Consider the following 25,947-nt stretch of genomic DNA (forward strand, 5'->3'; position numbering starts at 1 on the left):
ATAGTGCTTAAATGAAAAACCGTCTTAGGACTGTGCTAGCTTTGTGGACTTGCAAATGGGCGCAGCGCAGCATTTTGTCTTTGGAAAAAATGCATAAAGAACCCAACGTCTTGTCCTTTTCACTGGGCCTAGTTGGAGTGAAGTGACCTATTTGAAATGGAGGTCAGGAGGAAAGTTAGTGTGACATAGTGGGAGGCAGATGGAGGAGTGAGTGGGGGGAAGCGAGAGGTAAAAAGGCAGGCAGAGGAGTGAACACAGTTCTTCCTCCTCGCCCTCTGCCCAACCAACCACCTGCCTGCCCAAACGGCCACGAACGGCCATTGTATATAGGCTTTGCTGGCAGAACTCTTTAGCCCTGTCATTTAGAGTGAGTCCTGTGCAGGAGTACAGGGAGATCAGGCCGGCCCATACACAGTCCTTTCAGCCTAAACAGGCTCCCCGGGACTAGTGCCCAACCTCTTGTGACCAAGAAGGCTCTAGCACACTGTCTGAACCTCCTGAAGGGTTGGACACAGTGCGTGCTTTTATTTGCATAAACCAGCCCGCCTCCTGCCTTCCTATTTCCTGAGGTGTAGTTGCTTGTGTCTGTTAACAGGTGGCAGGCAGCACCGTTCTGCAGAAACATGAAAGACTCATGTGTGCTTGTGACAAGTAGCTGCTGTACATAGGGATTGAACCCTGCACGTCTGTGCCAGTAGTCGTTGTATGAGTGCTGCCCTGCCTGTGATTATTCTTTTGGGAGGAATTGGGAGACTTTAATGCAATAGGAGAGGATTTTAGGCGGGTGGTCTTTGAGACTTTCCAACATTGCCTCTAAGCCGCATCTGAGGGGTGCAAATGGCAGAGTCAGGATGGCCGAGTGGTCTAAGGCGCTGCGTTCAGGTCGCAGTCTCCTCTGGAGGTGTGGGTTCGAATCCCACTTCTGACATGTCTGTAACAGAATTTTTCTTTTCATTTGATTGTAACATTCCAGGCGTCCTATAACTGCTGGCCAAGGCTTTCTGGAACAGGGAGATGGAGTTGGAGCACGCACTGCAGGCCTCATGGTTGATTTCCAGTGCTTCCTGTATTTCCTCGCTTCTTTTTTGGGAAAGTGAACTCCAGTGAAAAACCATCTTTGGACTGGGCCGGCCTTGTGGACATGCAAACGGGCGCACCGCGACATTTTGCCTTTGGAAAAAAATGCATAAAGAACCCAATGTGTTGTCCTTTTAACTGGGCCTAGTGGGAATGAAGTGACATTTTTAAAATGGATGGGGAGGGTGGTGGGTTAGGAGGGGTGGGTGGGATGCGCGAGAGTATATTCCTGGCAGACTGTGGAGACATTTTAGGAAATCCAAGAGGATTTAAGTGTGGTCAAAGACTTGCCAACATAGCCTCTAAGCCGATTCAGGCGAGCGCCTAAGGCAGAGTCAGGATGGCCGAGTGGTCTAAAGCACTGGTTCAGGTCGCAGTCTCCTCTGGAGGCGTGGGTTCGAATCCCACTTCTGACATGTCTTTAACAGAATTTTTCTTTTCATTTGATTGTAACATTCCAGGCGTCCTATAACTGCTGGCCAAGGCTTTCTGGAACAGGGAGATGGAGTTGGAGCACGCACTGCAGGCCTCATGGTTGATTTCCAGTGCTTCCTGTATTTCTTCGCTTCTTTTTTGGGAAAGTGAACTCCAGTGAAAAACCATCTTTGGACTGGGCCGGCCTTGTGGACATGCAAACGGGCGCACCGCAACATTTTGCCTTTGGAAAAAATGCATAAAGAACCCAATGTGTTGTCCTTTTAACTGAGCCTAGTGGGAAAGAAGTGACATTTTTAAAATGGATGGGGAGGGTGGTGGGTTAGGAGGGGTGGGTGGGATGCGCGAGAGTATATTCCTGGCAGACTGTGGAGACATTTTAGGAAATCCAAGAGGATTTAAGTGTGGTCAAAGACTTGCCAACATAGCCTCTAAGCCGATTCAGGCAAACACCTAAGGCAGAGTCAGGATGGCCGAGTGGTCTAAGGCACTGGTTCAGATCGCAGTCTCCTCTGGAGGCGTGGGTTCGAATCCCACTTCTGACATGCCTGAAATGGGTTTTTACTTTTCATGTGATTGCATTCCACGCTTCCTATAACTGCCGGCCATGGATTTCTGGAACAGGGAGATGGAGTTGGAGCTTGCTCCACACACTCCCGTCCTCCAGCTAGGTCTGCAGTTCGTCCTGGAATGCTTCACTGCCCTTTTGGCAGGTGTACTACAGTGCTTAAATGAAAAACCGTCTTAGGACTGTGCTAGCTTTGTGGACTTGCAAATGGGCGCAGCGCGGCATTTTGTCTTTGGAAAAAATGCATAAAGAACCCAACGTCTTGTCCTTTTCACTGGGCCTAGTTGGAATGAAGTGACCTATTTGAAATGGAGGTCAGGAGGAAAGTTAGTGTGACATAGTGGGAGGCAGAAGGAGGAGTGAGTGGGGGGAAGCGAGAGGTAAAAAGGCAGGCATAGGAGTGAACACAGTTCTTCCTCCTCGCCCTCTGCCCAACCAACCACCTGCCTGCCCCAACGGCCACGAACCGCCATTGTATATAGGCTTTGCTGGCAGAACTCTTTAGCCCTGTCATTTAGAGTGAGTCCTGTGCAGGAGTACAGGGAGATCAGGCCGGCCCATACACAGTCCTTTCAGCCTAAACAGGCTCCCCGGGACTAGTGCCCAACCTCTTGTGACCAAGAAGGCTATAGCACACTGCCTGAACCTCCTGAAGGGTTGGACACAGTGCATGCTTTTATTTGCATAAACCAGCCCGCCTCCTGCCTTCCTATTTCCTGAGGTGTAGTTGCTTGTGTCTGTTAACAGGTGGCAGGCAGCACCGTTCTGCAGAAACATGAAAGACTCATGTGTGCTTGTGACAAGTAGCTGCTGTACATAGGGATTGAACCCTGCACGTCTGTGCCAGTAGTCGTTGTATGAGTGCTGCCCTGCCTGTGATTATTCTTTTGGGAGGAATTGGGAGACTTTAATGCAATAAGTGATGATTTTAGGCGGGTGGTCTTTGAGACTTTCCAACATTGCCTCTAAGCCGCATCTGAGGGGTGCAAATGGCAGAGTCAGGATGGCCGAGTGGTCTAAGGCGCTGCGTTCAGGTCGCAGTCTCCTCTGGAGGCGTGGGTTCGAATCCCACTTCTGACATATCTGTAACCGAATTTTTCTTTTCATTTGATTGTAACATTCCAGGCGTCCTATAACTGCTGGCCAAGGCTTTCTGGAACAGGGAGATGGAGTTGGAGCACGCACTGCAGGCCGCATGGTTGATTTCCAGTGCTTCCTGTATTTCCTCGCTTCTTTTTTGGGAAAGTGAACTCCAGTGAAAAACCATCTTTGGACTGGGCCGGCCTTGTGGACATGCAAACGGGCGCACCGCGACATTTTGCCTTTGGAAAAAATGCATAAAGAACCCAATGTGTTGTCCTTTTAACTGGGCCTAGTGGGAATGAAGTGACATTTTTAAAATGGATGGGGAGGGTGGTGGGTTAGGAGGGGTGGGTGGGATGCGCGAGATTATATTCCTGGCAGACTGTGGAGACATTTTAGGAAATCCAAGAGGATTTAAGTGTGGTCAAAGACTTGCCAACATAGCCTCTAAGCCGATTCAGGCAAGCACCTAAGGCAGAGTCAGGATGGCCGAGTGGTCTAAGGCACTGGTTCAGGTCGCAGTCTCCTCTGGAGGCGTGGGTTCGAATCCCACTTCTGACATGCCAGAAATGGGTTTTTAATTTTCATGTGATTGCATTCCACGCTTCCTATAACTGCCGGCCACGGATTTCTGAAACAGGGAGATGGAGTTGGAGCTTGCTCCAAACACTCCCGTCCTCCAGCTAGGTCTGCAGTTCGTCCTGGAATGCTTCACTGCTCTTTTGGTAGGTGTACTACAGTGCTTAAATGAAAAACCGTCTTAGGACTGTGCTAGCTTTGTGGACTTGCAAATGGGCGCAGCGCGGCATTTTGTCTTTGGAAAAAATGCATAAAGAACCCAACGTCTTGTCCTTTTCACTGGGCCTAGTTGGAATGAAGTGACCTATTTGAAATGGAGGTCAGGAGGAAAGTTAGTGTGACATAGTGGGAGGCAGATGGAGGAGTGAGTGGGGGGAAGCGAGAGGTAAAAAGGCAGGCAGAGGAGTGAACACAGTTCTTCCTCCTCGCCCTCTGCCCAACCAACCACCTGCCTGCCCAAACGGCCACGAACGGCCATTGTATATAGGCTTTGCTGGCAGAACTCTTTAGCCCTGTCATTTAGAGTGAGTCCTGTGCAGGAGTACAGGAAGATCAGGCCGGCCCATACACAGTCCTTTCAGCCTAAACAGGCTCCCCTGGACTAGTGCCCAACCTCTTGTGACCAAGAAGGCTCTAGCACACTGCCTGAACCTCCTGAAGGGTTGGACACAGTGCATGCTTTTATTTGCATTAACCAGCCCGCCTCCTGCCTTCCTATTTCCTGAGGTGTAGTTGCTTGTGTCTGTTAACAGGTGGCAGGCAGCACCGTTCTGCAGAAACATGAAAGACTCATGTGTGCTTGTGACAAGTAGCTGCTGTACATAGGGATTGAACCCTGCACGTCTGTGCCAGTAGTCGTTGTATGAGTGCTGCCCTGCCTGTGATTATTCTTTTGGGAGGAATTGGGAGACTTTAATGCAATAGGAGAGGATTTTAGGCGGGTGGTCTTTGAGACTTTCCAACATTGCCTCTAAGCCGCATCTGAGGGGTGCAAATGGCAGAGTCAGGATGGCCGAGTGGTCTAAGGCGCTGCGTTCAGGTCGCAGTCTCCTCTGGAGGCGTGGGTTCGAATCCCACTTCTGACATGTCTGTAACAGAATTTTTCTTTTCATTTGATTGTAACATTCCAGGCGTCCTATAACTGCTGGCCAAGGCTTTCTGGAACAGGGAGATGGAGTTGGAGCACGCACTGCAGGCCTCATGGTTGATTTCCAGTGCTTCCTGTATTTCCTCGCTTCTTTTTTGGGAAAGTGAACTCCAGTGAAAAACCATCTTTGGACTGGGCCGGCCTTGTGGACATGCAAACGGGCGCACCGCGACATTTTGCCTTTGGAAAAAATGCATAAAGAACCCAATGTGTTGTCCTTTTAACTGTGCCTAGTGGGAATGAAGTGACATTTTTAAAATGGATGGGGAGGGTGGTGGGTTAGGAGGGGTGGGTGGGATGCGCGAGAGTATATTCCTGGCAGACTGTGGAGACATTTTAGGAAATCCAAGAGGATTTAAGTGTGGTCAAAGACTTGCCAACATAGCCTCTAAGCCGATTCAGGCAAGCGCCTAAGGCAGAGTCAGGATGGCCGAGTGGTCTAAGGTGCTGCGTTCAGGTCTGGGTTCGAATCCCACTTCTGACATGCCTGAAACGGGTTTTTACTTTTCATGTGATTGCATTCCACGCTTCCTATAACTGCCGGCCACGGACTTCTGGAACAGGGAGATGGAGTTGGAGCTTGCTCCACACACTCCCGGTCTGCAGTTCGTCCTGGAATGCTTCACTGCCCTTTTGGCAGGTGTACTACAGTGCTTAAATGAAAAACCGTCTTAGGACTGTGCTAGCTTTGTGGACTTGCAAATGGGCGCAGCGCGGCATTTTGTCTTTGGAAAAAATGCATAAAGAACCCAACGTCTTGTCCTTTTCACTGGGCCTAGTTGGAATGAAGTGACCTATTTGAAATGGAGGTCAGGAGGAAAGTTAGTGTGACATAGTGGGAGGCAGATGGAGGAGTGAGTGGGGGGAAGCGAGAGGTAAAAAGGCAGGCAGAGGAGTGAACACAGTTCTTCCTCCTCGCCCTCTGCCCAACCAACCACCTGCCTGCCCAAACGGCCACGAACGGCCATTGTATATAGGCTTTGCTGGCAAACTCTTTAGCCCTGTCATTTAGAGTGAGTCCTGTGCAGGAGTACAGGGAGATCAGGCCGGCCCATACACAGTCCTTTCAGCCTAAACAGGCTCCCCGGGACTAGCGCCCAACCTCTTGTGACCAAGAAGGCTATAGCACACTGCCTGAACCTCCTGAAGGGTTGGACACAGTGCATGCTTTTATTTGCATAAACCAGCCCGCCTCCTGCCTTCCTATTTCCTGAGGTGTAGTTGCTTGTGTCTGTTAACAGGTGGCAGGCAGCACCGTTCTGCAGAAACATGAAAGACTCATGTGTGCTTGTGACAAGTAGCTGCTGTACATAGGGATTGAACCCTGCACGTCTGTGCCAGTAGTCGTTGTATGAGTGCTGCCCTGCCTGTGATTATTCTTTTGGGAGGAATTGGGAGACTTTAATGCAATAGGTGATGATTTTAGGCGGGTGGTCTTTGAGACTTTCCAACATTGCCTCTAAGCCGCATCTGAGGGGTGCAAATGGCAGAGTTAGGATGGCCGAGTGGTCTAAGGCGCTGCGTTCAGGTCGCAGTCTCCTCTGGAGGCGTGGGTTCGAATCCCACTTCTGACATATCTGTAACCGAATTTTTCTTTTCATTTGATTGTAACATTCCAGGCGTCCTATAACTGCTGGCCAAGGCTTTCTGGAACAGGGAGATGGAGTTGGAGCACGCACTGCAGGCCTCATGGTTGATTTCCAGTGCTTCCTGTATTTCCTCGCTTCTTTTTTGGGAAAGTGAACTCCAGTGAAAAACCATCTTTGGACTGGGCCGGCCTTGTGGACATGCAAACGGGCGCACCGCGACATTTTGCCTTTGGAAAAAATGCATAAAGAACCCAATGTGTTGTCCTTTTAACTGGGCCTAGTGGGAATGAAGTGACATTTTTAAAATGGATGGGGAGGGTGGTGGGTTAGGAGGGGTGGGTGGGATGCGCGAGATTATATTCCTGGCAGACTGTGGAGACATTTTAGGAAATCCAAGAGGATTTAAGTGTGGTCAAAGACTTGCCAACATAGCCTCTAAGCCGATTCAGGCAAGCACCTAAGGCAGAGTCAGGATGGCCGAGTGGTCTAAGGCACTGGTTCAGGTCGCAGTCTCCTCTGGAGGCGTGGGTTCGAATCTCACTTCTGACATGCCAGAAATGGGTTTTTACTTTTCATGTGATTGCATTCCACGCTTCCTATAACTGCCGGCCACGGATTTCTGAAACAGGGAGATGGAGTTGGAGCTTGCTCCAAACACTCCCGTCCTCCAGCTAGGTCTGCAGTTCGTCCTGGAATGCTTCACTGCTCTTTTGGCAGGTGTACTACAGTGCTTAAATGAAAAACCGTCTTAGGACTGTGCTAGCTTTGTGGACTTGCAAATGGGCGCAGCGCGGCATTTTGTCTTTGGAAAAAATGCATAAAGAACCCAACGTCTTGTCCTTTTCACTGGGCCTAGTTGGAATGAAGTGACCTATTTGAAATGGAGGTCAGGAGGAAAGTTAGTGTGACATAGTGGGAGGCAGATGGAGGAGTGAGTGGGGGGAAGCGAGAGGTAAAAAGGCAGGCAGAGGAGTGAACACAGTTCTTCCTCCTCGCCCTCTGCCCAACCAACCACCTGCCTGCCCAAACGGCCACGAACGGCCATTGTATATAGGCTTTGCTGGCAGAACTCTTTAGCCCTGTCATTTAGAGTGAGTCCTGTGCAGGAGTACAGGAAGATCAGGCCGGCCCATACACAGTCCTTTCAGCCTAAACAGGCTCCCCTGGACTAGTGCCCAACCTCTTGTGACCAAGAAGGCTCTAGCACACTGCCTGAACCTCCTGAAGGGTTGGACACAGTGCATGCTTTTATTTGCATAAACCAGCCCGCCTCCTGCCTTCCTATTTCCTGAGGTGTAGTTGCTTGTGTCTGTTAACAGGTGGCAGGCAGCACCGTTCTGCAGAAACATGAAAGACTCATGTGTGCTTGTGACAAGTAGCTGCTGTACATAGGGATTGAACCCTGCACGTCTGTGCCAGTAGTCGTTGTATGAGTGCTGCCCTGCCTGTGATTATTCTTTTGGGAGCAATTGGGAGACTTTAATGTATTAGGAGAGGATTTTAGGCGGGTGGTCTTTGAGACTTTCCAACATTGCCTCTAAGCCGCATCTGAGGGGGGCAAATGGCAGAGTCAGGATGGCCGAGTGGTCTAAGGCAGTCTCCTCTGGAGGCGTGGGTTCGAATCCCACTTCCCCCACTTCTGAAATGTCTGTAACAGAATTTTTCTTTTCATTTGATTGTAACATTCCAGGCGTCCTATAACTGCTGGCCAAGGCTTTCTGGAACAGGGAGATGGAGTTGGAGCACGCACTGCAGGCCTCATGGTTGATTTCCAGTGCTTCCTGTATTTCTTTGCTTCTTTTTTGGGAAAGTGAACTCCAGTGAAAAACCATCTTTGGACTGGGCCGGCCTTGTGGACATGCAAACGGGCGCACCGCAACATTTTGCCTTTGGAAAAAATGCATAAAGAACCCAATGTGTTGTCCTTTTAACTGGGCCTAGTGGGAATGAAGTGACATTTTTAAAATGGATGGGGAGGGTGGTGGGTTAGGAGGGGTGGGTGGGATGCGCGAGAGTATATTCCTGGCAGACTGTGGAGACATTTTAGGAAATCCAAGAGGATTTAAGTGTGGTCAAAGACTTGCCAACATAGCCTCTAAGCCGATTCAGGCAAGCACCTAAGGCAGAGTCAGGATGGCCGAGTGGTCTAAGGCACTGGTTCAGATCGCAGTCTCCTCTGGAGACGTGGGTTCGAATCCCACTTCTGACATGCCTGAAATGGGTTTTTACTTTTCATGTGATTGCATTCCACGCTTCCTATAACTGCCGGCCATGGATTTCTGGAACAGGGAGATGGAGTTGGAGCTTGCTCCACACACTCCCGTCCTCCAGCTAGGTCTGCAGTTCGTCCTGGAATGCTTCACTGCCCTTTTGGCAGGTGTACTACAGTGCTTAAATGAAAAACCGTTTTAGGACTGTGCTAGCTTTGTGGACTTGCAAATGGGCGCAGCGCGGCATTTTGTCTTTGGAAAAAATGCACAAAGAACCCAACGTCTTGTCCTTTTCACTGGGCCTAGTTGGAATGAAGTGACCTATTTGAAATGGAGGTCAGGAGGAAAGTTAGTGTGACATATTGGGAGGCAGAAGGAGGAGTGAGTGGGGGGAAGCGAGAGGTAAAAAGGCAGGCAGAGGAGTGAACACAGTTCTTCCTCCTCGCCCTCTGCCCAACCAACCACCTGCCTGCCCCAACGGCCACGAACGGCCATTGTATATAGGCTTTGCTGGCAGAACTCTTTAGCCCTGTCATTTAGAGTGAGTCCTGTGCAGGAGTACAGGGAGATCAGGCCGGCCCATACACAGTCCTTTCAGCCTAAACAGGCTCCCCGGGACTAGTGCCCAACCTCTTGTGACCAAGAAGGCTATAGCACACTGCCTGAACCTCCTGAAGGGTTGGACACAGTGCATGCTTTTATTTGCATAAACCAGCCCGCCTCCTGCCTTCCTATTTCCTGAGGTGTAGTTGCTTGTGTCTGTTAACAGGTGGTAGGCAGCACCGTTCTGCAGAAACATGAAAGACTCATGTGTGCTTGTGACAAGTAGCTGCTGTACATAGGGATTGAACCCTGCACGTCTGTGCCAGTAGTCGTTGTATGAGTGCTGCCCTGCCTGTGATTATTCTTTTGGGAGGAATTGGGAGACTTTAATGCAATAGGTGATGATTTTAGGCGGGTGGTCTTTGAGACTTTCCAACATTGCCTCTAAGCCGCATCTGAGGGGTGCAAATGGCAGAGTCAGGATGGCCGAGTGGTCTAAGGCACAGTCTCCTCTGGAGGCGTGGGTTCGAATCCCACTTCTGACATGTCTGTAACAGAATTTTTCTTTTCATTTGATTGTAACATTCCAGGCATCCTATAACTGCTGGCCAAGGCTTTCTGGAACAGGGAGATGGAGTTGGAGCACGCACTGCAGGCCTCATGGTTGATTTCCAGTGCTTCCTGTATTTCCTCGCTTCTTTTTTGGGAAAGTGAACTCCAGTGAAAAACCATCTTTGGACTGGGCCGGACTTGTGGACATGCAAACGGGCGCACCGCGACATTTTGCCTTTGGAAAAAATGCATAAAGAACCCAATGTGTTGTCCTTTTAACTGGGCCTAGTGGGAATGAAGTGACATTTTTAAAATGGATGGGGAGGGTGGTGGGTTAGGAGGGGTGGGTGGGATGCGCGAGAGTATATTCCTGGCAGACTGTGGAGACATTTTAGGAAATCCAAGAGGATTTAAGTGTGGTCAAAGACTTGCCAACATAGCCTCTAAGCCGATTCAAGCAAGCAACTAAGGCAGAGTCAGGATGGCCGAGTGGTCTAAGGCACTGGTTCAGATCGCAGTCTCCTCTGGAGGCGTGGGTTCGAATCCCACTTCTGACATGCCTGAAATGGGTTTTTACTTTTCATGTGATTGCATTCCACGCTACCTATAACTGCAGGCCATGGATGTCTGGAACAGGGAGATGGAGTTGGAGCTTGCTCCACACACTCCCGTCCTCCAGCTAGGTCTGCAGTTCGTCCTGGAATGCTTCACTGCCCTTTTGGCAGGTGTACTATAGTGCTTAAATGAAAAACCGTCTTAGGACTGTGCTAGCTTTGTGGACTTGCAAATGGGCGCAGCGCAGCATTTTGTCTTTGGAAAAAATGCATAAAGAACCCAACGTCTTGTCCTTTTCACTGGGCCTAGTTGGAGTGAAGTGACCTATTTGAAATGGAGGTCAGGAGGAAAGTTAGTGTGACATAGTGGGAGGCAGATGGAGGAGTGAGTGGGGGGAAGCGAGAGGTAAAAAGGCAGGCAGAGGAGTGAACACAGTTCTTCCTCCTCGCCCTCTGCCCAACCAACCACCTGCCTGCCCAAACGGCCACGAACGGCCATTGTATATAGGCTTTGCTGGCAGAACTCTTTAGCCCTGTCATTTAGAGTGAGTCCTGTGCAGGAGTACAGGGAGATCAGGCCGGCCCATACACAGTCCTTTCAGCCTAAACAGGCTCCCCGGGACTAGTGCCCAACCTCTTGTGACCAAGAAGGCTCTAGCACACTGTCTGAACCTCCTGAAGGGTTGGACACAGTGCGTGCTTTTATTTGCATAAACCAGCCCGCCTCCTGCCTTCCTATTTCCTGAGGTGTAGTTGCTTGTGTCTGTTAACAGGTGGCAGGCAGCACCGTTCTGCAGAAACATGAAAGACTCATGTGTGCTTGTGACAAGTAGCTGCTGTACATAGGGATTGAACCCTGCACGTCTGTGCCAGTAGTCGTTGTATGAGTGCTGCCCTGCCTGTGATTATTCTTTTGGGAGGAATTGGGAGACTTTAATGCAATAGGAGAGGATTTTAGGCGGGTGGTCTTTGAGACTTTCCAACATTGCCTCTAAGCCGCATCTGAGGGGTGCAAATGGCAGAGTCAGGATGGCCGAGTGGTCTAAGGCGCTGCGTTCAGGTCGCAGTCTCCTCTGGAGGTGTGGGTTCGAATCCCACTTCTGACATGTCTGTAACAGAATTTTTCTTTTCATTTGATTGTAACATTCCAGGCGTCCTATAACTGCTGGCCAAGGCTTTCTGGAACAGGGAGATGGAGTTGGAGCACGCACTGCAGGCCTCATGGTTGATTTCCAGTGCTTCCTGTATTTCCTCGCTTCTTTTTTGGGAAAGTGAACTCCAGTGAAAAACCATCTTTGGACTGGGCCGGCCTTGTGGACATGCAAACGGGCGCACCGCGACATTTTGCCTTTGGAAAAAAATGCATAAAGAACCCAATGTGTTGTCCTTTTAACTGGGCCTAGTGGGAATGAAGTGACATTTTTAAAATGGATGGGGAGGGTGGTGGGTTAGGAGGGGTGGGTGGGATGCGCGAGAGTATATTCCTGGCAGACTGTGGAGACATTTTAGGAAATCCAAGAGGATTTAAGTGTGGTCAAAGACTTGCCAACATAGCCTCTAAGCCGATTCAGGCGAGCGCCTAAGGCAGAGTCAGGATGGCCGAGTGGTCTAAAGCACTGGTTCAGGTCGCAGTCTCCTCTGGAGGCGTGGGTTCGAATCCCACTTCTGACATGCCTGAAATGGGTTTTTACTTTTCATGTGATTGCATTCCACGCTTCCTATAACTGCCGGCCACGGATTTCTGGAACACGGAGATGGAGTTGGAGCTTGCTCCACACACTCCCGTCCTCCAGCTAGGTCTGCAGTTCGTCCTGGAATGCTTCACTGCCCTTTTGGCAGGTGTACTACAGTGCTTAAATGAAAAACCGTCTTAGGACTGTGCTAGCTTTGTGGACTTGCAAATGGGCGCAGCGCGGCATTTTGTCTTTGGAAAAAATGCATAAAGAACCCAACGTCTTGTCCTTTTCACTGGGCCTAGTTGGAATGAAGTGACCTATTTGAAATGGAGGTCAGGAGGAAAGTTAGTGTGACATAGTGGGAGGCAGATGGAGGAGTGAGTGGGGGGAAGCGAGAGGTAAAAAGGCAGGCAGAGGAGTGAACACAGTTCTTCCTCCTCGCCCTCTGCCCAACCAACCACCTGCCTGCCCAAACGGCCACGAACGGCCATTGTATATAGGCTTTGCTGGCAGAACTCTTTAGCCCTGTCATTTAGAGTGAGTCCTGTGCAGGAGTACAGGGAGATCAGGCCGGCCCATACACAGTCCTTTCAGCCTAAAGAGGCTCCCCTGGACTAGTGCCCAACCTCTTGTGACCAAGAAGGTTCTAGCACACTGCCTGAACCTCCTGAAGGGTTGGACACAGTGCATGCTTTTATTTGCATAAACCAGCCCGCCTCCTGCCTTCCTTTTTCCTGAGGTGTAGTTGCTTGTGTCTGTTAACAGGTGGCAGGCAGCACCATTCTGCAGAAACATGAAAGACTCATGTGTGCTTGTGACAAGTAGCTGCTGTACATAGGGATTGAACCCTGCACGTCTGTGCCAGTAGTCGTTGTATGAGTGCTGCCCTGCCTGTGATTATTCTTTTGGGAGGAATTGGGAGACTTTAATGCAATAGGAGAGGATTTTAGGCGGGTGGTCTTTGAGACTTTCCAACATTGCCTCTAAGCCGCATCTGAGGGGTGCAAATGGCAGAGTCAGGATGGCCGAGTGGTCTAAGGAGCTGCGTTCAGGTCGCAGTCTCCTCTGGAGGCGTGGGTTCGAATCCCACTTCTGACATGTCTTTAACAGAATTTTTCTTTTCATTTGATTGTAACATTCCAGGCGTCCTATAACTGCTGGCCAAGGCTTTCTGGAACAGGGAGATGGAGTTGGAGCACGCACTGCAGGCCTCATGGTTGATTTCCAGTGCTTCCTGTATTTCTTCGCTTCTTTTTTGGGAAAGTGAACTCCAGTGAAAAACCATCTTTGGACTGGGCCGGCCTTGTGGACATGCAAACGGGCGCACCGCAACATTTTGCCTTTGGAAAAAATGCATAAAGAACCCAATGTGTTGTCCTTTTAACTGAGCCTAGTGGGAAAGAAGTGACATTTTTAAAATGGATGGGGAGGGTGGTGGGTTAGGAGGGGTGGGTGGGATGCGCGAGAGTATATTCCTGGCAGACTGTGGAGACATTTTAGGAAATCCAAGAGGATTTAAGTGTGGTCAAAGACTTGCCAACATAGCCTCTAAGCCGATTCAGGCAAACACCTAAGGCAGAGTCAGGATGGCCGAGTGGTCTAAGGCACTGGTTCAGATCGCAGTCTCCTCTGGAGGCGTGGGTTCGAATCCCACTTCTGACATGCCTGAAATGGGTTTTTACTTTTCATGTGATTGCATTCCACGCTTCCTATAACTGCCGGCCATGGATTTCTGGAACAGGGAGATGGAGTTGGAGCTTGCTCCACACACTCCCGTCCTCCAGCTAGGTCTGCAGTTCGTCCTGGAATGCTTCACTGCCCTTTTGGCAGGTGTACTACAGTGCTTAAATGAAAAACCGTCTTAGGACTGTGCTAGCTTTGTGGACTTGCAAATGGGCGCAGCGCGGCATTTTGTCTTTGGAAAAAATGCATAAAGAACCCAACGTCTTGTCCTTTTCACTGGGCCTAGTTGGAATGAAGTGACCTATTTGAAATGGAGGTCAGGAGGAAAGTTAGTGTGACATAGTGGGAGGCAGAAGGAGGAGTGAGTGGGGGGAAGCGAGAGGTAAAAAGGCAGGCATAGGAGTGAACACAGTTCTTCCTCCTCGCCCTCTGCCCAACCAACCACCTGCCTGCCCCAACGGCCACGAACCGCCATTGTATATAGGCTTTGCTGGCAGAACTCTTTAGCCCTGTCATTTAGAGTGAGTCCTGTGCAGGAGTACAGGGAGATCAGGCCGGCCCATACACAGTCCTTTCAGCCTAAACAGGCTCCCCGGGACTAGTGCCCAACCTCTTGTGACCAAGAAGGCTATAGCACACTGCCTGAACCTCCTGAAGGGTTGGACACAGTGCATGCTTTTATTTGCATAAACCAGCCCGCCTCCTGCCTTCCTATTTCCTGAGGTGTAGTTGCTTGTGTCTGTTAACAGGTGGCAGGCAGCACCGTTCTGCAGAAACATGAAAGACTCATGTGTGCTTGTGACAAGTAGCTGCTGTACATAGGGATTGAACCCTGCACGTCTGTGCCAGTAGTCGTTGTATGAGTGCTGCCCTGCCTGTGATTATTCTTTTGGGAGGAATTGGGAGACTTTAATGCAATAAGTGATGATTTTAGGCGGGTGGTCTTTGAGACTTTCCAACATTGCCTCTAAGCCGCATCTGAGGGGTGCAAATGGCAGAGTCAGGATGGCCGAGTGGTCTAAGGCGCTGCGTTCAGGTCGCAGTCTCCTCTGGAGGCGTGGGTTCGAATCCCACTTCTGACATATCTGTAACCGAATTTTTCTTTTCATTTGATTGTAACATTCCAGGCGTCCTATAACTGCTGGCCAAGGCTTTCTGGAACAGGGAGATGGAGTTGGAGCACGCACTGCAGGCCGCATGGTTGATTTCCAGTGCTTCCTGTATTTCCTCGCTTCTTTTTTGGGAAAGTGAACTCCAGTGAAAAACCATCTTTGGACTGGGCCGGCCTTGTGGACATGCAAACGGGCGCACCGCGACATTTTGCCTTTGGAAAAAATGCATAAAGAACCCAATGTGTTGTCCTTTTAACTGGGCCTAGTGGGAATGAAGTGACATTTTTAAAATGGATGGGGAGGGTGGTGGGTTAGGAGGGGTGGGTGGGATGCGCGAGATTATATTCCTGGCAGACTGTGGAGACATTTTAGGAAATCCAAGAGGATTTAAGTGTGGTCAAAGACTTGCCAACATAGCCTCTAAGCCGATTCAGGCAAGCACCTAAGGCAGAGTCAGGATGGCCGAGTGGTCTAAGGCACTGGTTCAGGTCGCAGTCTCCTCTGGAGGCGTGGGTTCGAATCCCACTTCTGACATGCCAGAAATGGGTTTTTAATTTTCATGTGATTGCATTCCACGCTTCCTATAACTGCCGGCCACGGATTTCTGAAACAGGGAGATGGAGTTGGAGCTTGCTCCAAACACTCCCGTCCTCCAGCTAGGTCTGCAGTTCGTCCTGGAATGCTTCACTGCTCTTTTGGTAGGTGTACTACAGTGCTTAAATGAAAAACCGTCTTAGGACTGTGCTAGCTTTGTGGACTTGCAAATGGGCGCAGCGCGGCATTTTGTCTTTGGAAAAAATGCATAAAGAACCCAACGTCTTGTCCTTTTCACTGGGCCTAGTTGGAATGAAGTGACCTATTTGAAATGGAGGTCAGGAGGAAAGTTAGTGTGACATAGTGGGAGGCAGATGGAGGAGTGAGTGGGGGGAAGCGAGAGGTAAAAAGGCAGGCAGAGGAGTGAACACAGTTCTTCCTCCTCGCCCTCTGCCCAACCAACCACCTGCCTGCCCAAACGGCCACGAACGGCCATTGTATATAGGCTTTGCTGGCAGAACTCTTTAGCCCTGTCATTTAGAGTGAGTCCTGTGCAGGAGTACAGGAAGATCAGGCCGGCCCATACACAGTCCTTTCAGCCTAAACAGGCTCCCCTGGACTAGTGCCCAACCTCTTGTGACCAAGAAGGCTCTAGCACACTGCCTGAACCTCCTGAAGGGTTGGACACAGTGCATGCTTTTATTTGCATTAACCAGCCCGCCTCCTGCCTTCCTATTTCCTGAGGTGTAGTTGCTTGTGTCTGTTAACAGGTGGCAGGCAGCACCGTTCTGCAGAAACATGAAAGACTCATGTGTGCTTGTGACAAGTAGCTGCTGTACATAGGGATTGAACCCTGCACGTCTGTGCCAGTAGTCGTTGTATGAGTGCTGCCCTGCCTGTGATTATTCTTTTGGGAGGAATTGGGAGACTTTAATGCAATAGGAGAGGATTTTAGGCGGGTGGTCTTTGAGACTTTCCAACATTGCCTCTAAGCCGCATCTGAGGGGTGCAAATGGCAGAGTCAGGATGGCCGAGTGGTCTAAGGCGCTGCGTTCAGGTCGCAGTCTCCTCTGGAGGCGTGGGTTCGAATCCCACTTCTGACATGTCTGTAACAGAATTTTTCTTTTCATTTGATTGTAACATTCCAGGCGTCCTATAACTGCTGGCCAAGGCTTTCTGGAACAGGGAGATGGAGTTGGAGCACGCACTGCAGGCCTCATGGTTGATTTCCAGTGCTTCCTGTATTTCCTCGCTTCTTTTTTGGGAAAGTGAACTCCAGTGAAAAACCATCTTTGGACTGGGCCGGCCTTGTGGACATGCAAACGGGCGCACCGCGACATTTTGCCTTTGGAAAAAATGCATAAAGAACCCAATGTGTTGTCCTTTTAACTGTGCCTAGTGGGAATGAAGTGACATTTTTAAAATGGATGGGGAGGGTGGTGGGTTAGGAGGGGTGGGTGGGATGCGCGAGAGTATATTCCTGGCAGACTGTGGAGACATTTTAGGAAATCCAAGAGGATTTAAGTGTGGTCAAAGACTTGCCAACATAGCCTCTAAGCCGATTCAGGCAAGCGCCTAAGGCAGAGTCAGGATGGCCGAGTGGTCTAAGGTGCTGCGTTCAGGTCTGGGTTCGAATCCCACTTCTGACATGCCTGAAACGGGTTTTTACTTTTCATGTGATTGCATTCCACGCTTCCTATAACTGCCGGCCACGGACTTCTGGAACAGGGAGATGGAGTTGGAGCTTGCTCCACACACTCCCGGTCTGCAGTTCGTCCTGGAATGCTTCACTGCCCTTTTGGCAGGTGTACTACAGTGCTTAAATGAAAAACCGTCTTAGGACTGTGCTAGCTTTGTGGACTTGCAAATGGGCGCAGCGCGGCATTTTGTCTTTGGAAAAAATGCATAAAGAACCCAACGTCTTGTCCTTTTCACTGGGCCTAGTTGGAATGAAGTGACCTATTTGAAATGGAGGTCAGGAGGAAAGTTAGTGTGACATAGTGGGAGGCAGATGGAGGAGTGAGTGGGGGGAAGCGAGAGGTAAAAAGGCAGGCAGAGGAGTGAACACAGTTCTTCCTCCTCGCCCTCTGCCCAACCAACCACCTGCCTGCCCAAACGGCCACGAACGGCCATTGTATATAGGCTTTGCTGGCAAACTCTTTAGCCCTGTCATTTAGAGTGAGTCCTGTGCAGGAGTACAGGGAGATCAGGCCGGCCCATACACAGTCCTTTCAGCCTAAACAGGCTCCCCTGGACTAGTGCCCAACCTCTTGTGACCAAGAAGGCTCTAGCACACTGCCTGAACCTCCTGAAGGGTTGGACACAGTGCATGCTTTTATTTGCATAAACCAGCCCGCCTCCTGCCTTCCTATTTCCTGAGGTGTAGTTGCTTGTGTCTGTTAACAGGTGGCAGGCAGCACCGTTCTGCAGAAACATGAAAGACTCATGTGTGCTTGTGACAAGTAGCTGCTGTACATAGGGATTGAACCCTGCACGTCTGTGCCAGTAGTCGTTGTATGAGTGCTGCTCTGCCTGTGATTATTCTTTTGGGAGGAATTGGGAGACTTTAATGCAATAGGAGAGGATTTTAGGCGGGTGGTCTTTGAGACTTTCCAACATTGCCTCTAAGCCGCATCTGAGGGGTCCGAATGGCAGAGTCAGAATGGCCGAGTGGTCTAAGGAGCTGCGTTCAGGTCGCAGTCTCCTCTGGAGGCGTGGGTTCGAATCCCACTTCTGACATGTCTGTAACAGAATTTTTCTTTTCATTTGATTGTAACATTCCAGGCGTCCTATAACTGCTGGCCAAGGCTTTCTGGAACAGGGAGATGGAGTTGGAGCACGCACTGCAGGCCTCATGGTTGATTTCCAGTGCTTCCTGTATTTCTTCGCTTCTTTTTTGGGAAAGTGAACTCCAGTGAAAAACCATCTTTGGACTGGGCCGGCCTTGTGGACATGCAAACGGGCGCACCGCAACATTTTGCCTTTGGAAAAAATGCATAAAGAACCCAATGTGTTGTCCTTTTAACTGGGCCTAGTGGGAATGAAGTGACATTTTTAAAATGGATGGGGAGGGTGGTGGGTTAGGAGGGGTGGGTGGAATGCGCGAGAGTATATTCCTGGCAGACTGTGGAGACATTTTAGGAAATCCAAGAGGATTTAAGTGTGGTCAAAGACTTGCCAACATAGCCTCTAAGCCGATTCAGGCAAACACCTAAGGCAGAGTCAGGATGGCCGAGTGGTCTAAGGCACTGGTTCAGATCGCAGTCTCCTTTGGAGGCGTGGGTTCGAATCCCACTTCTGACATGCCTGAAATGGGTTTTTACTTTTCATGTGATTGCATTCCACGCTTCCTATAACTGCCGGCCATGGATTTCTGGAACAGGGAGATGGAGTTGGAGCTTGCTCCACACACTCCCGTCCTCCAGCTAGGTCTGCAGTTCGTCCTGGAATGCTTCACTGCCCTTTTGGCAGGTGTACTACAGTGCTTAAATGAAAAACCGTCTTAGGACTGTGCTAGCTTTGTGGACTTGCAAATAGGCGCAGCGCGGCATTTTGTCTTTGGAAAAAATGCATAAAGAACCCAACGTCTTGTCCTTTTCACTGGGCCTAGTTGGAATGAAGTGACCTATTTGAAATGGAGGTCAGGAGGAAAGTTAGTGTGACATAGTGGGAGGCAGAAGGAGGAGTGAGTGGGGGGAAGCGAGAGGTAAAAAGGCAGGCAGAGGAGTGAACACAGTTCTTCCTCCTCGCCCTCTGCCCAACCAACCACCTGCCTGCCCCAACGGCCACGAACCGCCATTGTATATAGGCTTTGCTGGCAGAACTCTTTAGCCCTGTCATTTAGAGTGAGTCCTGTGCAGGAGTACAGGGAGATCAGGCCGGCCCATACACAGTCCTTTCAGCCTAAACAGGCTCCCCGGGACTAGTGCCCAACCTCTTGTGACCAAGAAGGCTATAGCACACTGCCTGAACCTCCTGAAGGGTTAGACACAGTGCATGCTTTTATTTGCATAAACCAGCCCGCCTCCTGCCTTCCTATTTCCTGAGGTGTAGTTGCTTGTGTCTGTTAACAGGTGGCAGGCAGCACCGTTCTGCAGAAACATGAAAGACTCATGTGTGCTTGTGACAAGTAGCTGCTGTACATAGGGATTGAACCCTGCACGTCTGTGCCAGTAGTCGTTGTATGAGTGCTGCCCTGCCTGTGATTATTCTTTTGGGAGGAATTGGGAGACTTTAATGCAATAGGTGATGATTTTAGGCGGGTGGTCTTTGAGACTTTCCAACATTGCCTCTAAGCCGCATCTGAGGGGTGCAAATGGCAGAGTTAGGATGGCCGAGTGGTCTAAGGCGCTGCGTTCAGGTCGCAGTCTCCTCTGGAGGCGTGGGTTCGAATCCCACTTCTGACATATCTGTAACCGAATTTTTCTTTTCATTTGATTGTAACATTCCAGGCGTCCTATAACTGCTGGCCAAGGCTTTCTGGAACAGGGAGATGGAGTTGGAGCACGCACTGCAGGCCTCATGGTTGATTTCCAGTGCTTCCTGTATTTCCTCGCTTCTTTTTTGGGAAAGTGAACTCCAGTGAAAAACCATCTTTGGACTGGGCCGGCCTTGTGGACATGCAAACGGGCGCACCGCGACATTTTGCCTTTGGAAAAAATGCATAAAGAACCCAATGTGTTGTCCTTTTAACTGGGCCTAGTGGGAATGAAGTGACATTTTTAAAATGGATGGGGAGGGTGGTGGGTTAGGAGGGGTGGGTGGGATGCGCGAGAGTATATTCCTGGCAGACTGTGGAGACATTTTAGGAAATCCAAGAGGATTTAAGTGTGGTCAAAGACTTGCCAACATAGCCTCTAAGCCGATTCAGGCAAACACCTAAGGCAGAGTCAGGATGGCCGAGTGGTCTAAGGCACTGGTTCAGATCGCAGTCTCCTCTGGAGGCGTGGGTTCGAATCCCACTTCTGACATGCCTGAAATGGGTTTTTACTTTTCATGTGATTGCATTCCACGCTTCCTATAACTGCCGGCCATGGATTTCTGGAACAGGGAGATGGAGTTGGAGCTTGCTCCACACACTCCCGTCCTCCAGCTAGGTCTGCAGTTCGTCCTGGAATGCTTCACTGCCCTTTTGGCAGGTGTACTACAGTGCTTAAATGAAAAACCGTCTTAGGACTGTGCTAGCTTTGTGGACTTGCAAATGGGCGCAGTGCGGCATTTTGTCTTTGGAAAAAATGCATAAAGAACCCAACGTCTTGTCCTTTTCACTGGGCCTAGTTGGAATGAAGTGACCTATTTGAAATGGAGGTCAGGAGGAAAGTTAGTGTGACATAGTGGGAGGCAGAAGGAGGAGTGAGTGGGGGGAAGCGAGAGGTAAAAAGGCAGGCAGAGGAGTGAACACAGTTCTTCCTCCTCGCCCTCTGCCCAACCAACCACCTGCCTGCCCCAATGGCCACGAACCGCCATTGTATATAGGCTTTGCTGGCAGAACTCTTTAGCCCTGTCATTTAGAGTGAGTCCTGTGCAGGAGTATAGGGAGATCAGGCCGGCCCATACACAGTCCTTTCAGCCTAAACAGGCTCCCCGGGACTAGTGCCCAACCTCTTGTGACCAAGAAGGCTATAGCACACTGCCTGAACCTCCTGAAGGGTTGGACACAGTGCATGCTTTTATTTGCATAAACCAGCCCGCCTCCTGCCTTCCTATTTCCTGAGGTGTAGTTGCTTGTGTCTGTTAACAGGTGGCAGGCAGCACCGTTCTGCAGAAACATGAAAGACTCATGTGTGCTTGTGACAAGTAGCTGCTGTACATAGGGATTGAACCCTGCACGTCTGTGCCAGTAGTCGTTGTATGAGTGCTGCCCTGCCTGTGATTATTCTTTTGGGAGCAATTGGGAGACTTTAATGTATTAGGAGAGGATTTTAGGCGGGTGGTCTTTGAGACTTTCCAACATTGCCTCTAAGCCGCATCTGAGGGGGGCAAATGGCAGAGTCAGGATGGCCGAGTGGTCTAAGGCAGTCTCCTCTGGAGGCGTGGGTTCGAATCCCACTTCCCCCACTTCTGAAATGTCTGTAACAGAATTTTTCTTTTCATTTGATTGTAACATTCCAGGCGTCCTACAACTGCTGGCCAAGGCTTTCTGGAACAGGGAGATGGAGTTGGAGCACGCACTGCAGGCCTCATGGTTGATTTCCAGTGCTTCCTGTATTTCTTCGCTTCTTTTTTGGGAAAGTGAACTCCAGTGAAAAACCATCTTTGGACTGGGCCGGCCTTGTGGACATGCAAACGGGCGCACCGCAACATTTTGCCTTTGGAAAAAATGCATAAAGAACCCAATGTGTTGTCCTTTTAACTGGGCCTAGTGGGAATGAAGTGACATTTTTAAAATGGATGGGGAGGGTGGTGGGTTAGGAGGGGTGGGTGGGATGCGCGAGAGTATATTCCTGGCAGACTGTGGAGACATTTTAGGAAATCCAAGAGGATTTAAGTGTGGTCAAAGACTTGCCAACATAGCCTCTAAGCCGGTTCAGGCAAGCACCTAAGGCAGAGTCAGGATGGCCGAGTGGTCTAAGGCACTGGTTCAGATTGCAGTCTCCTCTGGAGACGTGGGTTCGAATCCCACTTCTGACATGCCTGAAATGGGTTTTTACTTTTCATGTGATTGCATTCCACGCTTCCTATAACTGCCGGCCATGGATTTCTGGAACAGGGAGATGGAGTTGGAGCTTGCTCCACACACTCCCGTCCTCCAGCTAGGTCTGCAGTTCGTCCTGGAATGCTTCACTGCCCTTTTGGCAGGTGTACTATAGTGCTTAAATGAAAAACCGTCTTAGGACTGTGCTAGCTTTGTGGACTTGCAAATGGGCGCAGCGCGGCATTTTGTCTTTGGAAAAAATGCATAAAGAACCCAACGTCTTGTCCTTTTCACTGGGCCTAGTTGGAATGAAGTGACCTATTTGAAATGGAGGTCAGGAGGAAAGTTAGTGTGACATAGTGGGAGGCAGAAGGAGGAGTGAGTGGGGGGAAGCGAGAGGTAAAAAGGCAGGCAGAGGAGTGAACACAGTTCTTCCTCCTCGCCCTCTGCCCAACCAACCACCTGCCTGCCCCAACGGCCACGAACGGCCATTGTATATAGGCTTTGCTGGCAGAACTCTTTAGCCCTGTCATTTAGAGTGAGTCCTGTGCAGGAGTACAGGGAGATCAGGCCGGCCCAGACACAGTCCTTTCAGCCTAAACAGGCTCCCCGGGACTAGTGCCCAACCTCTTGTGACCAAGAAGGCTATAGCACACTGCCTGAACCTCCTGAAGGGTTGGACACAGTGCATGCTTTTATTTGCATAAACCAGCCTGCCTCCTGCCTTCCTATTTCCTGAGGTGTAGTTGCTTGTGTCTGTTACAGGTGGTAGGCAGCACCGTTCTGCAGAAACATGAAAGACTCATGTGTGCTTGTGACAAGTAGCTGCTGTACATAGGGATTGAACCCTGCACGTCTGTGCCAGTAGTCGTTGTATGAGTGCTGCCCTGCCTGTGATTATTCTTTTGGGAGGAATTGGGAGACTTTAATGCAATAGGTGATGATTTTAGGCGGGTGGTCTTTGAGACTTTCCAACATTGCCTCTAAGCCGCATCTGAGGGGTGCAAATGGCAGAGTCAGGATGGCCGAGTGGTCTAAGGCGCTGCGTTCAGGTCGCAGTCTCCTCTGGAGGCGTGGGTTCGAATCCCACTTCTGACATGTCTGTAACAGAATTTTTCTTTTCATTTGATTGTAACATTCCAGGCATCCTATAACTGCTGGCCAAGGCTTTCTGGAACAGGGAGATGGAGTTGGAGCACGCACTGCAGGCCTCATGGTTGATTTCCAGTGCTTCCTGTATTTCCTCGCTTCTTTTTTGGGAAAGTGAACTCCAGTGAAAAACCATCTTTGGACTGGGCCGGCCTTGTGGACATGCAAACGGGCGCACCGCGACATTTTGCCTTTGGAAAAAATGCATAAAGAACCCAATGTGTTGTCCTTTTAACTGGGCCTAGTGGGAATGAAGTGACATTTTTAAAATGGATGGGGAGGGTGGTGGGTTAGGAGGGGTGGGTGGGATGCGCGAGAGTATATTCCTGGCAGACTGTGGAGACATTTTAGGAAATCCAAGAGGATTTAAGTGTGGTCAAAGACTTGCCAACATAGCCTCTAAGCCGATTCAAGCAAGCACCTAAGGCAGAGTCAGGATGGCCGAGTGGTCTAAGGCACTGGTTCAGATCGCAGTCTCCTCTGGAGGCGTGGGTTCGAATCCCACTTCTGACATGCCTGAAATGGGTTTTTACTTTTCATGTGATTGCATTCCACGCTTCCTATAACTGCAGGCCATGGATTTCTGGAACAGGGAGATGGAGTTGGAGCTTGCTCCACACACTCCCGTCCTCCAGCTAGGTCTGCAGTTCATCCTGGAATGCTTCACTGCCCTTTTGGCAGGTGTACTACAGTGCTTAAATGAAAAACCGTCTTAGGACTGTGCTAGCTTTGTGGACTTGCAAATGGGCGCAGCGCGGCATTTTGTCTTTGGAAAAAATGCATAAAGAACCCAACGTCTTGTCCTTTTCACTGGGCCTAGTTGGAATGAAGTGACCTATTTGAAATGGAGGTCAGGAGGAAAGTTAGTGTGACATAGTGGGAGGCAGATGGAGGAGTGAGTGGGGGGAAGCGAGAGGTAAAAAGGCAGGCAGAGGAGTGAACACAGTTCTTCCTCCTCGCCCTCTGCCCAACCAACCACCTGCCTGCCAAAACGGCCACGAACGGCCATTGTATATAGGCTTTGCTGGCAGAACTCTTTAGCCCTGTCATTTAGAGTGAGTCCTGTGCAGGAGTACAGGGAGATCAGGCCGGCCCATACACAGTCCTTTCAGCCTAAACAGGCTCCCCGGGACTAGTGCCCAACCTCTTGTGACCAAGAAGGCTCTAGCACACTGCCTGAACCTCCTGAAGGGTTGGACACAGTGCATGCTTTTATTTGCATAAACCAGCCCGCCTCCTGCCTTCCTATTTCCTGAGGTGTAGTTGCTTGTGTCTGTTAACAGGTGGCAGGCAGCACCGTTCTGCAGAAACATGAAAGACTCATGTGTGCTTGTGACAAGTAGCTGCTGTACATAGGGATTGAACCCTGCACGTCTGTGCCAGTAGTCGTTGTATGAGTGCTGCCCTGCCTGTGATTATTCTTTTGGGAGGAATTGGGAGACTTTAATGCAATAGGAGAGGATTTTAGGCGGGTGGTCTTTGAGACTTTCCAACATTGCCTCTAAGCCGCATCTGAGGGGTGCAAATGGCAGAGTCAGGATGGCCGAGTGGTCTAAGGCGCTGCGTTCAGGTCGCAGTCTCCTCTGGAGGCGTGGGTTCGAATCCCACTTCTGACATGTCTGTAACTGAATTTTTCTTTTCATTTGATTGTAACATTCCAGGCGTCCTATAACTGCTGGCCAAGGCTTTCTGGAACAGGGAGATGGAGTTGGAGCACGCACTGCAGGCCTCATGGTTGATTTCCAGTGCTTCCTGTATTTCCTCGCTTCTTTTTTGGGAAAGTGAACTCCAGTGAAAAACCATCTTTGGACTGGGCCGGCCTTGTGGACATGCAAACGGGCGCACCGCGACATTTTGCCTTTGGAAAAAATGCATAAAGAACCCAATGTGTTGTCCTTTTAACTGGGCCTAGTGGGAATGAAGTGACATTTTTAAAATGGATGGGGAGGGTGGTGGGTTAGGAGGGGTGGGTGTAATGCGCGAGATTATATTCCTGGCAGACTGTGGAGACATTTTAGGAAATCCAAGAGGATTTAAGTGTGGTCAAAGACTTGCCAACATAGCCTCTAAGCCGATTCAGGCAAGCACCTAAGGCAGAGTCAGGATGGCCGAGTGGTCTAAGGCACTGGTTCAGGTCGCAGTCTCCTCTGGAGGCGCGGGTTCGAATCCCACTTCTGACATGCCAGAAATGGGTTTTTACTTTTCATGTGATTGCATTCCACGCTTCCTATAACTGCCGGCCACGGATTTCTGAAACAGGGAGATGGAGTTGGAGCTTGCTCCAAACACTCCCGTCCTCCAGCTAGGTCTGCAGTTCGTCCTGGAATGCTTCACTGCTCTTTTGGCAGGTGTACTACAGTGCTTAAATGAAAAACCGTCTTAGGACTGTGCTAGCTTTGTGGACTTGCAAATGGGCGCAGCGCGGCATTTTGTCTTTGGAAAAAATGCATAAAGAACCCAACGTCTTGTCCTTTTCACTGGGCCTAGTTGGAATGAAGTGACCTATTTGAAATGGAGGTCAGGAGGAAAGTTAGTGTGACATAGTGGGAGGCAGATGGAGGAGTGAGTGGGGGGAAGCGAGAGGTAAAAAGGCAGGCAGAGGAGTGAACACAGTTCTTCCTCCTCGCCCTCTGCCCAACCAACCACCTGCCTGCCCAAACGGCCACGAACGGCCATTGTATATAGGCTTTGCTGGCAGAACTCTTTAGCCCTGTCATTTAGAGTGAGTCCTGTGCAGGAGTACAGGAAGATCAGGCCGGCCCATACACAGTCCTTTCAGCCTAAACAGGCTCCCCTGGACTAGTGCCCAACCTCTTGTGACC

At 50.1% G+C, this 25,947-nt stretch overlaps 25 non-coding genes across 25 annotated transcripts; all 25 read left to right on the plus strand.

Annotated features, from left to right (window-relative positions):
- Nucleotides 1–845: 845 nt before the first annotated feature.
- Nucleotides 846–928, plus strand: TRNAL-CAG (transfer RNA leucine (anticodon CAG)). The gene has a single exon. It is a non-coding gene; the product is annotated as a tRNA-Leu (tRNA).
- A 483-nt stretch (nucleotides 929–1,411) lies between these two features.
- Nucleotides 1,412–1,493, plus strand: TRNAL-CAG (transfer RNA leucine (anticodon CAG)). The gene has a single exon. It is a non-coding gene; the product is annotated as a tRNA-Leu (tRNA).
- Nucleotides 1,494–1,975: 482 nt separating this feature from the next.
- TRNAL-CAG (transfer RNA leucine (anticodon CAG)) lies at nucleotides 1,976–2,057 on the plus strand. Its single transcript has one exon. It is a non-coding gene; the product is annotated as a tRNA-Leu (tRNA).
- Nucleotides 2,058–3,077: 1,020 nt separating this feature from the next.
- TRNAL-CAG (transfer RNA leucine (anticodon CAG)) lies at nucleotides 3,078–3,160 on the plus strand. Its single transcript has one exon. It is a non-coding gene; the product is annotated as a tRNA-Leu (tRNA).
- Nucleotides 3,161–3,642: 482 nt separating this feature from the next.
- On the plus strand, nucleotides 3,643–3,724 carry TRNAL-CAG (transfer RNA leucine (anticodon CAG)). Its single transcript has one exon. It is a non-coding gene; the product is annotated as a tRNA-Leu (tRNA).
- Nucleotides 3,725–4,744: 1,020 nt separating this feature from the next.
- TRNAL-CAG (transfer RNA leucine (anticodon CAG)) lies at nucleotides 4,745–4,827 on the plus strand. Its single transcript has one exon. It is a non-coding gene; the product is annotated as a tRNA-Leu (tRNA).
- Nucleotides 4,828–6,380: 1,553 nt separating this feature from the next.
- On the plus strand, nucleotides 6,381–6,463 carry TRNAL-CAG (transfer RNA leucine (anticodon CAG)). The gene has a single exon. It is a non-coding gene; the product is annotated as a tRNA-Leu (tRNA).
- A 482-nt stretch (nucleotides 6,464–6,945) lies between these two features.
- On the plus strand, nucleotides 6,946–7,027 carry TRNAL-CAG (transfer RNA leucine (anticodon CAG)). Its single transcript has one exon. It is a non-coding gene; the product is annotated as a tRNA-Leu (tRNA).
- Nucleotides 7,028–8,605: 1,578 nt separating this feature from the next.
- Nucleotides 8,606–8,687, plus strand: TRNAL-CAG (transfer RNA leucine (anticodon CAG)). The gene has a single exon. It is a non-coding gene; the product is annotated as a tRNA-Leu (tRNA).
- Nucleotides 8,688–10,258: 1,571 nt separating this feature from the next.
- Nucleotides 10,259–10,340, plus strand: TRNAL-CAG (transfer RNA leucine (anticodon CAG)). Its single transcript has one exon. It is a non-coding gene; the product is annotated as a tRNA-Leu (tRNA).
- Nucleotides 10,341–11,360: 1,020 nt separating this feature from the next.
- TRNAL-CAG (transfer RNA leucine (anticodon CAG)) lies at nucleotides 11,361–11,443 on the plus strand. The gene has a single exon. It is a non-coding gene; the product is annotated as a tRNA-Leu (tRNA).
- A 483-nt stretch (nucleotides 11,444–11,926) lies between these two features.
- On the plus strand, nucleotides 11,927–12,008 carry TRNAL-CAG (transfer RNA leucine (anticodon CAG)). The gene has a single exon. It is a non-coding gene; the product is annotated as a tRNA-Leu (tRNA).
- Nucleotides 12,009–13,028: 1,020 nt separating this feature from the next.
- On the plus strand, nucleotides 13,029–13,111 carry TRNAL-CAG (transfer RNA leucine (anticodon CAG)). Its single transcript has one exon. It is a non-coding gene; the product is annotated as a tRNA-Leu (tRNA).
- Nucleotides 13,112–13,593: 482 nt separating this feature from the next.
- On the plus strand, nucleotides 13,594–13,675 carry TRNAL-CAG (transfer RNA leucine (anticodon CAG)). The gene has a single exon. It is a non-coding gene; the product is annotated as a tRNA-Leu (tRNA).
- Nucleotides 13,676–14,695: 1,020 nt separating this feature from the next.
- TRNAL-CAG (transfer RNA leucine (anticodon CAG)) lies at nucleotides 14,696–14,778 on the plus strand. Its single transcript has one exon. It is a non-coding gene; the product is annotated as a tRNA-Leu (tRNA).
- A 482-nt stretch (nucleotides 14,779–15,260) lies between these two features.
- Nucleotides 15,261–15,342, plus strand: TRNAL-CAG (transfer RNA leucine (anticodon CAG)). Its single transcript has one exon. It is a non-coding gene; the product is annotated as a tRNA-Leu (tRNA).
- Nucleotides 15,343–16,362: 1,020 nt separating this feature from the next.
- Nucleotides 16,363–16,445, plus strand: TRNAL-CAG (transfer RNA leucine (anticodon CAG)). Its single transcript has one exon. It is a non-coding gene; the product is annotated as a tRNA-Leu (tRNA).
- Nucleotides 16,446–17,998: 1,553 nt separating this feature from the next.
- Nucleotides 17,999–18,081, plus strand: TRNAL-CAG (transfer RNA leucine (anticodon CAG)). Its single transcript has one exon. It is a non-coding gene; the product is annotated as a tRNA-Leu (tRNA).
- A 482-nt stretch (nucleotides 18,082–18,563) lies between these two features.
- Nucleotides 18,564–18,645, plus strand: TRNAL-CAG (transfer RNA leucine (anticodon CAG)). The gene has a single exon. It is a non-coding gene; the product is annotated as a tRNA-Leu (tRNA).
- A 1,020-nt stretch (nucleotides 18,646–19,665) lies between these two features.
- TRNAL-CAG (transfer RNA leucine (anticodon CAG)) lies at nucleotides 19,666–19,748 on the plus strand. The gene has a single exon. It is a non-coding gene; the product is annotated as a tRNA-Leu (tRNA).
- A 482-nt stretch (nucleotides 19,749–20,230) lies between these two features.
- TRNAL-CAG (transfer RNA leucine (anticodon CAG)) lies at nucleotides 20,231–20,312 on the plus strand. The gene has a single exon. It is a non-coding gene; the product is annotated as a tRNA-Leu (tRNA).
- Nucleotides 20,313–22,991: 2,679 nt separating this feature from the next.
- Nucleotides 22,992–23,074, plus strand: TRNAL-CAG (transfer RNA leucine (anticodon CAG)). The gene has a single exon. It is a non-coding gene; the product is annotated as a tRNA-Leu (tRNA).
- Nucleotides 23,075–23,556: 482 nt separating this feature from the next.
- TRNAL-CAG (transfer RNA leucine (anticodon CAG)) lies at nucleotides 23,557–23,638 on the plus strand. The gene has a single exon. It is a non-coding gene; the product is annotated as a tRNA-Leu (tRNA).
- Nucleotides 23,639–24,658: 1,020 nt separating this feature from the next.
- Nucleotides 24,659–24,741, plus strand: TRNAL-CAG (transfer RNA leucine (anticodon CAG)). The gene has a single exon. It is a non-coding gene; the product is annotated as a tRNA-Leu (tRNA).
- Nucleotides 24,742–25,223: 482 nt separating this feature from the next.
- Nucleotides 25,224–25,305, plus strand: TRNAL-CAG (transfer RNA leucine (anticodon CAG)). The gene has a single exon. It is a non-coding gene; the product is annotated as a tRNA-Leu (tRNA).
- Nucleotides 25,306–25,947: the final 642 nt, after the last annotated feature.

The sequence above is a fragment of the Ambystoma mexicanum genome, chromosome 11 (assembly GCF_040938575.1).
Source record: "Ambystoma mexicanum isolate Mex_15411 chromosome 11, UKY_AmexF1_1, whole genome shotgun sequence".
NCBI lineage: Eukaryota > Metazoa > Chordata > Amphibia > Caudata > Ambystomatidae > Ambystoma > Ambystoma mexicanum.